Below are 17376 nucleotides of genomic sequence, written 5' to 3'. Positions count from 1 at the left end.
TGTTTAATTCTTTTCAACTTGTTCATTTTGGTTTACTTAGCAAGTATTTTTTTTTTACATATATTCAATTAAAAGTACACGTGAAATTTTTTTTTTAAGTCAACATTTTTCTGCGTTTCAATATAAATTATCTGGCTACGTCCTATCAGCACTTCATGGGTCTATTCTTATAGGGAGATGCAACCAGGGATTTTTGCAATATCTTAAAACGACTTACATTCAAGGAGGACACCATTGGGACCATGTCTGGATTTTGTCATATTTTTAAAAGTGTTTCGTTCAAATAGAAAATCATCTCTGCTAGCCAAGGGTGACGATCCAAGATGTTTCTCTATTCGTATTTCTCTATTTATAGACAAACACTGTGGATCGTCACTCTTGGCCAGCAAAGATGCGGTTATACCATTGAGAACATGTTTGCATTTTGCAATACTTTTAATACTCGTCTTTGATCATAACAATTGTTACATTTTCAATTAATGAAGAGTTCATACCATATATAAGCAATATGATAGGATGTGCATTGCAAGATACACGTACGTATAAAGTATATTGTGTTATTATCGCATAAACCATCATCTCTTTAGCAGAAGTTTCTTTGGGTATTTCTGACCGGAAGTCGCGGTCGTCTGGTTTCTATTCCATTCAAAGACGTGAAAGATGTTGATGTGACAGTTGTGCGCATGGTGTTGGACTCAGACTCTCGTTCAGATCTTTCATCAATTTCCGTATATACGGTTGGAAGGTCATTATCTTCCATTGTATTTGTAATAATATGAGCCCTTTTCACTGGCTTAAAGATCCATTTTATTCCATTTACGAGTATTAAGAGTATAATGACGCAACTAACAATTATAATTGCCATTTTTAAATTCTTGGTTTTCAAACCTTGGTCATTGTTAAGTTCCTCTTTTTCTGTTGAGTAGTCTGGTGTAGCTGCAGAACTGTAGCTCCATGGGAAAATCGGGTTGACGGACAAAGATGCCCATGACCTCGTGTTCACTAAAAAATAATTCACCTTATGTTATTCATTAAACTATGTGAATCTTCACGATTTCGCTTCATGAATAGATGAATTAAATGCTTCGTGTATTTGTATTTTGTTAATACCGGCTGTTATCTGAATTTCTGTATCATTTCCTTGACATCCACTGACGGGGTCACAATCAGAGTTGCTGCAGATACAGGTATTCAAACAAAATTTCCCAAAAGTAGGGTAAACACAACGTGACTGACAATTCATTCCAAAAGATCCTGGCGGGCATTCTGTATTTAATAAACAGTTGTCATGTTTATTTTCGCTAAATGAAAGTTGGAATATATTCTATATGATATTAATATAATATATAATGAAGTATATTATAATTATATATATTTTAATACATGTACCTTTGCATTCTCCTTCGTCCAGATTATAGTTTGTACAACACGGAAACCTACAAAGTAGCGGTAATATTTTGAGTATTGACAATATAACAGCAATACAATGTATAAAACATACAAAAATAATATAACTTAGGCTAGACACATTTGCGTTGATGTGATTTTAAAGAATAAACAACAAACAAGATTATCAAATAATGCATGTATAGTGGTCGAGGTTTGATATCAGTTTCATTAAAAAATATATATCGTATAGGCATAAATACATTGATCCAAAGTAAAGCTATACTTACTGGTTGTTTTCACTGGAACAATTACCAGCTTTACCATTGCACATTTTTATAACCAGCAAAAAACAGTTTATCAAAAGGAAACTCATTTTCTTAAAAATGTCACAAAAATGTTTTTAAATAAATTAAAATGATAATTAAACAATATATACGCATAACAGAGATCCATGTAACTCTGTCATGCTACATGTAACTATTTAATAACCCAAACAGGAAATTACATTGAATTTTTGTTTACAACAATCAACTCCAGCATATAGTTATCCTATTGAAGTTTGGTGAATGCAGTCTGAGAAGGAAATTATATTTAAGTCTTCATACATCTGCTTTCAATTGCATTATCACAACATAATTCAATTTCAAAAGAATTTAACATTAAAGAAAAATTTAACTTCGGGTAATTGAGTCATTAGCTTAAATACATAATAATATATATATATATATACATATGTACATTGCAGTAGTTTTGGAAAAATAAAGATTGTGATGATGAATGATTTCCAATGAATCTGAAAAAAGAGAAATGAATTGTTCACCGAGTCAGTTGATTAGAACTGGAACCGGATATGCAGATATGACTGAGGCATGTCACTCTCCAAATCTTTGCTCAGTTCCAGTTACTATTTTGAAGTGTATATTTATCTTTGCGCAGCCTTACACAGCAAATTGAAGCATTTTCAACGAGGACTATATTTTAATTTTGATCTACAAAGGATTTTATGTTTAACAAAAGGAAACCTTATGCAAATTAGGTTGTGTTCATTGGTAGTAATATTTCTGGAAAAAAGCACGATTAAGTTAAAAGGTTACTTGCAAAGAATAGTCATTTAGTTTAACTAAATTTCAAGACTGATGTAAAACACACGTTACCCAATATCAAGTTACTTTATATTTTGTATTTTTAATTATTTATTACATTGACTTAAAATTATGAACCTGTCTTAAACCTCAGGAACTTCGGTCATGCACAGTCACAGGTCAACAATACTATTTTTCCTTTTTTCTGTTATGCAAATAGTATCACTTTGCTAATGTCATTTAAGACACACACATTAATAAAGATATGAGCCTCTCTCTCTCTCTCTCTCTCTCTCTCTCTCTCTCTCTCTCTCTCTCTCTCTCTCTGTTTTTAAACTTTTGATCATCATGAAGTGCGCATGCATTATTCCACTCGGAACTTTATTTTTGTGCACTTACGGGCCAGTACACGCGGACAAGATTTATGTTTTATTGATATGATATATCTCAATCTGGAAGATCATTCGTCTTGTGAATATTTCTTTAAATGCATGTTTAATTTTTCGACACATAGAGCAATTACATTTACATCATTCATATCTTTTTATTGCATATAAAAATTAGTGATGATAGTTATTATCCTTAAGTTTTTATTACATATTCAAATAATTTCTATCAATTTTCTTTTAAGCTTCTGTTTGATTTTAAGCTACAGAAAAGTGCACTTAAAAAAGAAATTGCTAAAGAATGATAGACATTCGTGGCCATCTTAAGACTATACTGGTCACCTTAAAACATGAGCTCTGTAAAAGATTGAAGAAAATATTCAAATTTTATGAAAGTTGTCCTTACCAAATAGCAGTTCATAGTTTAATATATATATGAATTTAAGATAGATTGGATGGTTTGAAAATTTGTTGACCGCCCAGCCTCCTTAAGCTAAAAAATCAGTTTAAATACATGTATATCCTTTATTTTGTAGTCAATATCAATTCTTAATTCTTTATAGTATTGTATTTATTGTAAAATAAATTGTACACAGCGTATTTAAGAGGAATCGGTGGTCGTGACAAGTTTAAAACTGCATTGCTATCCTTTAGAAGAAGATCTAGAAAACTTCCAAAATCTAAAAGGTAAGATATTTGGATTTTTTCTTTACTAAATAATAGTATAATGCTAAACAAATCATATCTTTGAAGTTTTCGAATATCTGATTCTCAATTTGTTGACCATCCAGCCTCCTTTAAAATAAAACTAACAAAATCAATAATTTATATCGTCATATTTTGGTTTAGACTTTCCTTTTCTCTGGCAGGTTTTGCACCGTACGTTATAGTATCCTGATGCCGAACATTTACAGATTGGCACCCGCAGATGTCGACAACTTAAGCCGTTAACTTCAGTGCTTGTGTTGTGCGACTCCGCCAAGACCTCTAAATACTTAGGTTTGGTGTCAAGGTCATTTGGACCGGATTCGGGATCATTTGTATTGATGTAGGGATCATTCGGGTCGACGTATTCACCCGAACCTTCATAAGAACTAGGGAACACCTGACCTAAGTTTAAAAGATTAGACGAAGCAGGAAGGACTAATCGACCAAAATGTTTTTTCCTTATCACATTTTGTCTCTGATTAATAACTTTTGCTTGTGTTATCTGTGTCTCGAAAGTTCTTTTTCCGCGGGAAATCTCGCAATTTGAGTCCACCGCATCTGAGAATGTCTTATGACTGGTTTTTATTTTTTGGATTAAGATCACGATTATCAACAGAAGAAAAAACACCGTTGCTCCTAATATTATGATTGTAAGAAACATTGGTGACGTGGATAAAGAATTACAATAACTTTCTTCACTTTGCTTTGTAATCGCACCGGTAGGTTGTAAATGTCTGCCAGTAACGTGTATACTTGTATTCATTTTCTTCTCCGTTTTCTTTTTCTTCTGTTTTGCTGTCAGTGTCGTTCTTTCTACCTCTGCTCATTTTTCTCTGTAAATCTATAAACCAGAAGCAAACTATCACACCATGCTTTAAAACACCCTAAAATCGTATTACACTGTTCCTATAATATACATGTACATGCAAGACACCAATGATTGAATAAAAATAAAAATAAAACACCTAAAACAGCGACAGTACTACTATTATACGACAAAAATAAACAGTCAAGGGAAGACGTTACATACATAATAAAATATAAACTAATAATTTGAAGTATAATATTAATGATACGATGTATAGATATAAGGAATATTCACTCTTTAGTTATATAAAATATGCAATGACTATTCTTACCTGAAGTAAACAGACGGTCTTATTCCACTCGAACACGATCTTCAAATGACATGGACAAGAAAACGTCAGACTGGAAACGTGATTTAACAAGCATAATCAACTTATTCTTCTTTCAAAGTAATGAGAAACGGCTTTAAAAAATCACGAAGGACCCGAGGAGAAGATCAGTCATCATATATAATTCACTTGTGTCAAGTCTCCCTCTTGAGAACTTGACTGAGTTTTAGGAGTACTTGGTACTTAATTAGATATTACTTTTGGTTTTAAATGTTTTTCCCAAAGGAAAACTTCACCTTCCTTTCTCTTAGCGTATAAGAAAACATATATAAGCTGACCCCTCACTTCCTTACGGAAGATTGACACTAAGCTAAAGTGTAAGGGGTTAGGTGATCATGTGTTTGCATTGGTTTGTTTGTTATAAAACATACTAGCCTGAAATGAAGTTTCACACCAATTTTATAATGGTTTAACAAAGTTTTACAAAACTATTAAAAAGTACATTCCGATAAAATTGTAACTAAATTGTGATTATTATATAATTATTAAATCACCCTTGTGTACTCTTAGACTATCATGTATGATTATTATAGTTACCGGGTATAAGTCTTTATTTTTTAACATAGTATAATTTCGCACTTCCAGGTTTTAATAGTCTTTTATTTACAAAAACTTCACAACAGTCTGGTAATGAATTAAAAATTTCACTCGTATCCTAGCTGTCTGAGTTTGTGGGGTTTATTAAGGTACACGCATGTTTTGACGCCTCCGGTTTTTATTCATATTAAAAAGAGTACTTTCGGTTAGCAATTTGGCTGGTGATATGAAATAACAATTTTTTTTATAATGTGTACATATATACTAGAATGTTATAGTGTGCACATAAATGCATCAGCGAGAGGGCAGTAAGAAAATGACGTGAACATAAAAGAAACTAGAAAAAAAGCATTGTAAGAAAGAGGGAAGAGTTGCACGGCCCCATATTTTCGGCGTTCTACTTATCAATAAAAATTCAACACGCATGTATCATCAATCGTATGATTTCTTTTAATCGTTACATTATTAGATTGACTTCCTTGCTAGCTTTGTTTTTTGCTAGATTCAGATATCCCTATAAAAATTTGATCAGAAAAAATGACTTAAACTTTATAAGATTCGATATTGTTTTGATTAAGTGATTCTTATGATGTTATGATTTTCATTTGATTTTCGTATACAGGTAACAAATGATGATGTGTTTGTGCATAAGTCGGTAAAATGAACTGTCTTCTTTGTGTCACAATTTGGATGCTGATATTTGAACCTTATTATCTGTAACTCGCGGAATGAAAAGAAACATTTTGTGTTTTACTCTTAGAAAAAAAATTCTGTGAGAACTAGACGTAGAGATATGTTTCGGACATTGCAGTGATAAAATATTCCCCTTAATTAAATAGTTTTCACAAGACTTAGAATATTTTTTTTTCAAAAATTGTAGATTTAAAAGCTGAATGAAATATATATTGATAGTAGGCAGAATGGTTGCAGACATAACAAAATAAAAGAAACATGCGTTAGTATGTAAATTAACCATTTTGAACGAGCGTATGAACCAACAAAATGTGAATTTTCTTTATCACTTTTTAAAATATCTTTAGATTTACAACTTAAGCAGGAGATTTATTGTGTATTCCTGACCGGAAGTTGCAGTCTGATTTCTACTCCATTCAGAGATGTTCAAGACCTTGCTGTGACGGTTGTACTGGTTGTGTTGGACACGGACTCTTGTTCATATATTTCATTAATTTCCAGATATTCGGTTGTTGGGTCATTATCTTCTCTAGGTAATTCAAATGTACCTGTTTTTCTTATTGGCTTTGAAATCCATTTTAATCCATATACACCTATTAGGAATATAAGGACGCAACCCACAATTATAACCGGTATTCTTAAATTATCGTTTTTCACGCTACCTTGGTAATTAGTTGAGTGTTTGGATTTTTCTTGTTTTTCATATAATTCCGTTTGAGCTGTTGAATATTCGGATTTTTCTTTCGTTGATGATACATCTGATTTGGTGATCCCTAAAATGAAAACCTAAATTGTACTTTTTGCGTAATGATAATAATACTATTAATATTATCAACACTTCATGAATTTCACAATTTTGTTTCGTGCATGTATCTGCAAATGATCTTTAAACATGTACCAACCTGGTGCTGTCTCAATCTCTGAATTATTTCTTTGACATCCAAAGACATGATCACAATCTGTAGCATTACAATGACACACTTCCTTGCACAACTTACCATAGTAAGGATAGGGGCATCGTGTAGAACAGTTTGTTCCAAAATATCCGGATGGGCATGCTGAATTTATAAAGTGTTGTCAAATTCATTTTTTTAATAGCTGAATCTGTTTTTAAATTGATCTTTTTTATTACACCTGTCTGATTTTTTACTATTCACCTTTACATTCTCCATTATCCCAAAAATAGTTTAGGTAGCATAGAGTCCTACAAACAAACATCGAAGAAGTGTTTTATTGGTACATATTAGTATACACATGAATGAATTATAAGAATTGAACTATGAACACCAAGCAGAATTAAAAAGGTTTAAAAAAATAATGATAAAAAATGTATCCACTTTTAAACCGAACTTATATGTATTTTATACGTAAAATACGACAAACTGTGTCCGTTGAAAAAAATGAAAATAAATTCATTGTGGAAAATAATTTTTTCGGTTATGTATATATTCAAAATATTTATACTTACTGGTCGTTTTCATTTTTCTCACTGGAACTTATGCTTGCTTCACAAATTGGATATTTTCAAACCAACGGGAAACAGCATATCAAAAGAAAAATCATTTCTAGTAGCAATAAATAAATTACTAAATTAGTAATGTGTTAATATAACAAAACATAAAACATTATCATGCTCAAAGTAAAAAACTAGTTATATCAAACCATCAACAGGAAATAAGATAATTATATCCGTTTGAAGTAGTATGTATTCATCTAGAAAAGGAAATGATCCTCTAAACTCAATTGCATTTTTGTTTGGCATAATCAGGCCATAATTTATTACACAAATTTGAAGTTATCGATGTAAATATATCTTGGAGATCGAGACATCCTTTCTAGTGAATCTGAAAAAGATGTGCTGTTCACAGAGTCAGTTGGTCAGAACTTGATCTGCAGATGGGCTTAGATGTTGTCCTCTGACTAGTCAATCCCCGTCTGATTTCCTCAGTTCAATGTTAGACACATCTGCCATTTAGATCTAGGTACAACCTCCTTAATTTTTGTACTTATGATGTTACACTTTCTTGCTACAATTTACATATGAAATGGTCTGTGCATCTGAAAAAAAGTCCACCAAAAAAAAAGGATATTCAAAGTATTAATCTTCGCAATCTATAATCTAGAAATTCTATTGTGTTTAAAAAATCAAATCAAATTGTGTTAATAGTAATACCATTTCTGGAAAAACCACGATCAAGTAAAAAGGTCCCCTTTACCAAGTGTCAGGTGTGGTCATGTATTTTATCTTGACTGACACAGGATATAATTTACATGTAACTTTGAATTCTAATATTATTACATCACAAGGATCCAGAATCTTGAAGCAGTTTCAATCCCAAGAAACTTAGGGCATGGACTACTAAACTCCCCATTTTACCAATCAATCTGATTAATCTTCCATGTTTTCTGCTATGCAATGCATTTTATAGATGATAAGATTTTCCACTAACACATTAAAACAACATTCTGTAATGTTTAAGGGCTGCCGGTATGTATACTGGTGTCTCATAATATCGTGGTACTTATTTCTTTTCCTTAAAATAAGATATTCCATTCTCTCATTTTAACATGTCATCAAGTGCTTTTAAAAAAGCTTATATTACACTAACTTTTCAGTGGTACATCATTTTCTAATCTTTCTTCGTTTATTTTGTGTGCTATTTTTAAAACCATAAGTCTTATTTACCTTCACATGTAGAGAGTTCCATTGTATCGCGGTATTGAGTGCATGAAAGCCTGGTATAGTTATAAATAAAGTTTTATTTTCTAAATTCAAATATGATGCTACTTGAAAACCAAAAAAAAAAACCCAAACAGGTAATATGATATGAAATATGCATTTCATTATGCTTTTTATTAAGTTTATTTCTTTAGATACAGTGTGGACACTTAAGCTCACTTCCTCTCCGAAGAACTTTCACCTGTGAACAAAATTTTAGGTGTGTCCAATGTCCACAAATGTCGTATTGACCCCAATTTACAAAACTGATTCCTGCCATATAAGAGGTACGATGTAGACACGATGTCGACCCGATATCGGTCAACATTGCGATGTCGACAATGTAAACAGGAAGCAAGACACACAATGTTGACAAAATGTCGACTCGATGTTGGTCAACATTGCGATATCGAAAATGTACATAGGATATAATAATATGGAACGCTGCAAATGCAAATTTAATAATTATGCTAATATGATATTAACACAATGTTTACTCGGTATTGGCCAATATTGCAATGTCGACAATATTGATTAAACATCGTGCATTGGACAAACCTCGATGAGAGTTGAATAATTATCAAGTTTATGAACAGTATTCAAACACTAAAAAAGTTTTGTCATATTTTTGTCATATTTTTCAGTTGTTTTATTTTTAATTAAATATGAACCATCCTTCTTTTTAGAATAAAGATTTCGTTACAATATAACATAGCAATTAAAAACAATGTAAGTTATACAGGTTATGAAAACCGTCCTTTGCAACTCGCAAGATCTGTCCTCATCATGTAACAAGTGCTGTACAGACTATGGCATATTTTTGCTAAAACTAAGTATGCTTAAGGTTGCTCACAACAAAATAAACCGCGTTACATTTATCTACTCTGTTTTAATAAAAGGTATTCATATTTTTCATACATGTATTAATAATGTTCAATTCCAGTTTTGCATAAACTTCAATTTACACTGATGTAGTGGTGGCTGTATGCTGAAAGACCTCTTTTATTTAAGACACCGTGTCTTTTCTCAGACATACCTTCTTTTATTTGTGACGTATGTTTATAACCGTTCCTGCTAGATGTGTTCTTTGTCGACCAACTCGTAGATGTCTCAGCATTTGAATGATTTCCTAGGCAACCATCTACATGGTTACAATCTTTGACGTAACAATCACACGCACTCTGGCATATTTGACCATAGTTAGGGTATTCGTATTGTGAAGAACAGTTTGTTCCAAAATATCCTGGCAGACATTCTAAATTATTGATAAAGTTTTCCGTCGTTAAATGTTATATGGTATTGTTATGTAATGCTTTTTGCATTAGAATGCTTTTTCCCCCCTTAGAATTACACCGATTTTAATATACATGTGTTGGTAGATGTAAACTATACTCTTTTCTTCTAAATGAATTTATATATATTTCGAACCATTCACCTTTACATACTCCATTATCCCAATAAGAGTTCGTGCAACAGAGAGACCTACAAAAGATATGTAATTGTTTAAATTGTTTAAATAGAAAAATTCAAATACCGTGTGAATATAAATCAGTATATATACAAATATGTTGGTGTTAAGGTGGCTTGAAATATTTCCTCAAATCAGCAGAAAATTACTTGATTATGATAGATATCATAATGGATAAGAAGTATTTAAGCCAAATAGGCAAAAAATTGCAATTTTGGATGAAAAATTACATTTTCGAAAATTTAATTCAGTAAACACGAACAAATGCTCTAGGTGGATTCGATATCATGATCTGCGGTTCAGAAGTCCAATACTTTAACCTCTTAGCTACCACGATATACAACCGAATCGAACGATATAAACAATATAACAAAACAATTCAATCGCCATTTTGTGACGTAGTGTCTTAAAAAGTATCAGCCTTGGTGTAGTGAGGTAACTTAAAATCAAATCAATTAATGTATACTTACTGTTTGTTTCCATTTTTTCATTACTACAACCCTGTGTCGTAAATGTAACTAATATACTCAAAACCCACAAAATGCAATGCAATGTAAGGTAATCCATTTTTTAAAACACATGAACAAACTTACTAGCAATAACGGTTCCATATCTGGAAATGTTTGCAGTTTCAAATCATGAAGTCGTCATTATAAAATACAACCCGGAAAAAACTATATAATTGGTCAATTTGCAACAATTAAACATAAGGAACCTAATTTTATTACGTTAGTTTTGAAGGAGTTCGTTCATGGACATCTGTTAGCCTGTCTCAGATACCCACATTAAATAATGGAAATGCCTTTTTTAAAAAGACTTTTTTAAAAGCATATTTCATTGTTATAAAAAAAATTTTTTACTCACAAAATTGATTTAGAAATAATTTTTATGCAACAATCTATAATAGGTAAAACTAATTTCATTGTAAAAAAAAAAAAAGCTATGTTGAAGAGGTAAAGCCTTACAAAGTAATTAAACATTGTCTAAGTAAACTCATGAATTACATATAAGCATGGTTTGATTATGTGAACCGTGATGAGATAGTTTCCACAACTTAAAAAGCCGACCATCTCTGAACAGAAATGACGGTCAATGGGTAAGTAAAACATACGCACATACCAGGATTTACAACACAACCAATTCAAGCACATCAGCGCTCATAAACCACCTGAATACAGCTGGGACATCAACACTCGCCAGAATTTTTGAACTAAATCAAGTGATTATATCTTATATCGTTATTAATGTAAAATTATATCTTTAATTAAAGTAAAAACACCAATCTCCATATATGTAAATATAGGTTTGACCCTCATAAATTCTGCATGGTTAAATGCCTTTAAAAGATAGTTGATGGTACCCTAGCTACATGTACCTGACACCTTTAAAAAAATCAGCAATTCCTTATAGCACACAAGCAAGCGTTCGGTGTCCTTTAAGGCGGCCTCCCTACCTTCGGGTAGGTATGTATGATAGGAATGTTAATGCTAGACTAAGTACTAAAACTAGTATTCTAACCTCTTAAAATTCTATAGATTCCTTTCATGATTTATGAAGTAGTCTTGTCAGCGGATAGAGATCGCAATAAACGAAAGACAATGCGTAACTACATCACATCGACCCTTTTCACAAATGAATAAAAAATTTGCACGTAACAATTCAATTATAGACAAGAAACACAAATAAACTATTGAAATATTTTTGTTTTACTGATGAAACTCTCTCTTTACAGCCTTGGCGGCCTAATTTCTTCTCTCTTTTTTGTTCAGACATCACAATGACAAGTTATTTCGAAAAATACATGGAAGACATAAAATTTAAGAAGGTAGAGTTTCAGTCATATTTTGACCTGTCTATATCGGTTAAATATACCGAGTATAACAAAAATGAAAACTCTGTATCTATTTGCACAAGAGAATTTCAATTCATTCCAAAAATGGTTCTAGTAGCATCGGGATAACGGAGAATGCAAAGCAATCTCTTTAACCGGTTTCAGCTATCTTTAAAAAAGCAAAATTGATTATGACAGCACTTTGTAGATTCAGATTGCCCATCCGGATATTTTGGAACTAACTGTTCTTCATCATGTCAGTATCCTCATTATGGTAATTTGTGAGAGGAAAAGTGTCATTGTAATGCTACAGATTGTGATTATGTCTTTGGTTGTCAAAGAAATAATTCAGAGATTGAGACAGTAACAGGTTGGTACATGTTCAAAGATCATTTGGTTATGCATGCACGAAATGAAATTATAGAATTCGCGAAGTGTTGATAATACCATTATTATTATGTGAATTGTACAATATCTTACTTATGGAAATCCACGTCTATTTTACAAACATTATTACCGTGTTTGTTTTCGATAAAGGGATTTCTTAAAATCAAGATTTTTAAACATCTAACTTATATAATGTGGTAAAATAGTCTGTAAATGACTGAAAGTGTCTCCGATCTGCCATCTCTGTTAGCCAATGTGACTGGCAAAGTCCCGCGATGTCATATTCTTAAATTATATATTTATAAAAGAAATAAAAATTCGGTTTGACGGGTGTTTGATAGTAAGAAAACCTTTCTTGCATTTATGATGCACAATGAATTGCAATGAAAAAGGAGCTACATTATGTCTATTGTTTTTGCAGATCAGATGTAATATCAATATTACATGTTAAAGCATAAGTCTTAATTTTGGGGATATTCACCTTTGGTTTTCTTTATTTTCACGAAAAGTTGTTTGTGTTCATATCAATCTAATAAAGGTTTACAAGTACTTACTGTTTGTTCTCAACTTTTCCAATGATGCAATCATCTGTTTGACATGTCACCAATATATTAAAAACCCACAGAATATAATGCAGTGCAAGGTAATTCATTTTTTAGACATCAAAAACAAATCTGTTAATCTGGAATTCCTTATCAGAAAATGTCTGCATTTCCATATCATGAAGTCGTCATAATAAAATAGAACCAGGAAAAAACTGTAATTGGTCTACTAACAACAATTATTAGGAACATTATGACTTCATTTTTCAAGGATTTCTGATACATATATGTGTAATTTGTCTCGAATATACACAATAAATATTCATTGAAAACGTTATGATGTGAACATTTATTTCCGTAATTTACAAGACATTTTTGCTCATGTTCTGTTTGTAAATATAGATTTTTATGTATAGTCATGAATTTGATTTATAAATATAAGTTCTGGCAGTAATTAATTTATCATTTGAAAAACTTATAATTAACAAAAAAGTATAGGTAAATGTAACGTAAGGATCAAATATTTTAAATGACAACGCAATGCCCCCCCCCCTTCCCCTAGTAGAATTTGAAGAATGACAAAATTAATGCTTTTGCTTGCCTGTCAAGATAATGGGGTAAATCTGCACCCCCTTTCAAAACTGATTCTAAGTCCCTAATCCTGTAATTGTTGGACTAGTGAGGTTTAAGAAAACTTTTCTATTGAGAAATGTAATAGTCTCTTGGATTCTCAGTTTGATATAATACTATTAAGCGAAATAAGGTTATATTAATTATTTATCATACATCATACATGTTTTCAATCTCGGTTATTTCGACCAAACCACGCACAATTTCTTTTTTTTCAAAAGTGCAAAGTAGCACCACACCAGCAAGCGTTTTGCATCCTTTTAAACCGTTCTCTTTGCCTTTAGATAGTTATATATGTATGTTGCAGAAATGGTTTTAATGCTAGTAATCAATCTAGTATACTACTCTCCAATTTTATGCAGATAACCCGCAAATTTTGTTAAATTGTCAACACTTTTCAGAACGAATTTGTAATTAACTTAAATAGAATGTTAATAGGAAACACTAGTAATATATTTAAATAAATGTTGATTTCTCTTGTTCAACCTTTTCAGCTCAATTTCCTCATTCAATTTCATCACCTCTACTTTTTTTCCATTTTCTTCATCAATTTCCTCAACAACTCTTTTTTATATTTCCTCATATATCATTTCCTTAACATTCATTGACGAGGACGTAATCAAAGATATCACAGAGATTTTTTCTGACAGAATTGGACATAGCGAGATATTACGGACATCGCAAAGAAAGTTATTTCCAAAAGTGTCTAGATAATATTCTTTAATTTGTGATTAATCTTAACAAGACTTAGTCTGTTAATTAAAAAAGTAGACTCAAAGGGACATGGTCATTTGTCATGAAAAAAAAAACATGAAAACTTTTTTTAAAAAAACTCTTATAATTTGCAGTTGAGAAATATAGATGAACCATGTATTGTATACATCTTTTGATATCCGCACTAACTATGGTTTATAAAGAGTGAACATTTTTGACCGTAAGCTCTTGATAAGAATATTATTAATTCATTTTGTGCTTTGATTTGTAGGATATTCAACACTGTTTTATGGTAATACAGACATTGTACTTTTCCCTGGCGACAAAAATTTGTTTGAAAATTTCGAAAACAATGATGAGAATTCCTCTGCTTTATTTACTTTCAAACTGTCAGAGAAAGAAAAGGAAATGTATGACCGGAACTTGGAAGTTAAAGGACATTGGGATTCTGAAATTAAGAACGAAAATGATATTGTAATGGATGAAATTGAAAGGTATGACACACCTTTTAGACATGCAAAGACTTTCCGCCAATTATGCAAACAAGCTATCTCTCTCTCCCTTTGTAAACAAAACAGAATGCATAATAATCCTCAATACTACAAGAATCAACCAGCAATTTTTCCACTGTGTGCCATGACGAAGAATTTATATGAAATTGTGCTGTCTGTCAATATCAGCCGTGATAGATCTGTGGTTGGTCATAAACCATAGTTTATTTTGCACCAAGCAGACAGATGAGACTACCAATGAATTGAAAGGTACATGCAATCTTCATCCACAGTTAGGAGAAGATTTCCTGAAATCAGTTGTAGCTAACTCTACCTGGATGTTCAAACCAGATTATACAAACCAGATATCCTCAGATCTACCTACAGGTGGTGCACAGAGAGCTGATGAAAGGTAAATACATGTATCAGACACACCTCTCCTGATTTACTCATAATTTTAACCTCATAAATAAGATTTACAATTTACATTGAATTCAAAATCTCCTATTTTTGCTCAACACCACTTTCTGAGAGCTAGAGTGATAGATACTTTTTGTATTTTACGCATACTTCTTATTTTACATGATCTTTCCACTTGACAACATAATTTGCTAAATATATGTAGTATTATGTACCATAATTTGATATAAATAAGTACCAATACATATTTTTCTCCTGTTGAATCATCTCTATTGCATGTTTAAGATTTCTGCATTCAAGTAAATATTTGTCTGCCTAAGAAGGCTTGATTTTCAACAAATTAACCATCAGATCTACTTAAACCTTTAAACATGCTACTTTTGGCCATAAAATATCAATAACTAAAGAAAAAATCCAAATACTTTAGTTTTAAAGTTTGAATACCCAGTATCTTTATACAGAGCCTCTCGTACAAAGGATGTAACAATAGCCTTAAAATGACCAAAACGGTGAAAACAATCAAACCTTAAATTCAAAATTTAATCTTATTGCAAGTTTGTATAAAGCTACTGATATGGTTACCTCAGGGTTATTAAGGTGGTGTAATGTTCTGATTTCACATCATAAACTGAGTAATCAAGAAGCTAGAAAGTATGAAATATTAATAAAAAAAAATCTACTTATTATTTTTCTGATGCTTTTATTTTAATCATAGATCACATATTTGGAAAAAGATCAGAAATTATAAAGATCTCCAAACAGATGAAGAGGAAATACAAATTAAAAACCAATGATATTGAATCAAGTAGATAACTTTTATTTATTTGTGAGTCCATCTGCATATTTTTACTACACAATAATGTCTTAATTATAAACACATATATTTTTCAAAATCAATGTACAGTGTCAATGCGTGTACACTGGTCCAATAAAAGAATTGTTTTGGTAAAAGTAACCTTATTTATTTGACTAGAAAACTTTATGCAATCTTGAAAATTACATAGTTACAAATCTCATGCGTATTTTTGTGTTTCAGTTATTTTTTTTTGTTCATTCACTTTGATTGAACGTTTTGTATTAAATTTTATTATAAAATAACATGATGTAAGTGATTTAAAATCACATGAAAATTTTGATAAATTTTCTTATTAGACATTTATATATGTTTCGTCGTCTTCGTTGGCGTGTGCGTGACACGGAATTTGGTCTTCATTAATTGTATTCCTTGCCGGAAGTTCTGGTCTTGTTTCCACTCTGCACTGAGATGTACAGGGTCCTGGTAAGTTGGCCTGAGACTCTTGTTGCTCAGACCCTGCATTTATTTCCAAGTAAACAGTTTCTAATGTATAATTGTCTCTTGCATTCTCTAAATTCCCAAACTTTCTTTGAACAAACTTTGAGATCCACGTTATTCCATTCACAACAAGTAAAATTGCAAGGACACATCCCACAAGTAAAATAACTATAATTGTTAATTTTCCATTTCTAGTTTCCTTATTATTATTGTTTTCTTCATTTGTTTTGTCTACTGGTAACGACATCTTTGATGATGAAAGGAATTGCGTCAAATTGGCTGAACCTAAGATAAAAAAAAACGTGGGGTGAACAAGTATATTCCAATTATAAGGACCAAAGTTCAATTCTATCAGACTGCCTTTTCGGTAGTGTACTGATTATCATTGTATTAATTTCTGTCAAAAGGTTCGGTAAAAAGTTAAAACCATTAACTGCACTCCGGTGATGTGATACATGGAAATCTACGGAAAGCAATGTTTCAGTGTTAAAATAACGTTTTTATCAACGTAGAAATGTTAAAAATATAAGATTTTGTCATATAATAACGTGATTTATCGTCGGGTTTTGACGGTGAATGACGTTGAATTTTTGTTAGGTTCCTTTAAAAATTGAAAGTTCATTTTGGAACTGCGCAAGTAAATAACAATGTGTAGCACTTGTTGTTATAAAATCACAACGCTGCTTGGTTCTCATACAAATTTAATCTTACGAATCCTGCAATTTCAATAAAACACATTTACACATATTATCACAGTCACACAAATAATATTTAAACAAGTATCTAACATACAAATACCAAAAATACAAGTAAAGGGACATCATTCATATAATCTTTTCCTCAGAATTTAATACATTAAACTCAGAATATTTCACTTTATAAATACATT

At 31.4% G+C, this 17376-nt stretch overlaps 1 long non-coding RNA gene across 1 annotated transcript; it reads right to left on the bottom strand.

Annotated features, from left to right (window-relative positions):
- Window positions 1–101: 101 nt before the first annotated feature.
- On the bottom strand, window positions 102–2032 carry LOC105335029 (uncharacterized). The gene is made up of 3 exons (XR_010710435.1): window positions 1390–2032; window positions 1111–1266; window positions 102–1002 (listed from the first exon to the last, which is right to left on the bottom strand). It is a non-coding gene; the product is annotated as an uncharacterized lncRNA (long non-coding RNA).
- Between the last annotated feature and the right edge of the window lie 15344 nt (window positions 2033–17376).

The sequence above is a fragment of the Magallana gigas genome, chromosome 2 (assembly GCF_963853765.1).
Source record: "Magallana gigas chromosome 2, xbMagGiga1.1, whole genome shotgun sequence".
In the NCBI taxonomy this organism is placed as follows: domain Eukaryota; kingdom Metazoa; phylum Mollusca; class Bivalvia; order Ostreida; family Ostreidae; genus Magallana; species Magallana gigas.
Note: the sequence above shows the minus strand (reverse complement) of the source record. Positions and strands in the feature narration are given on the sequence as shown.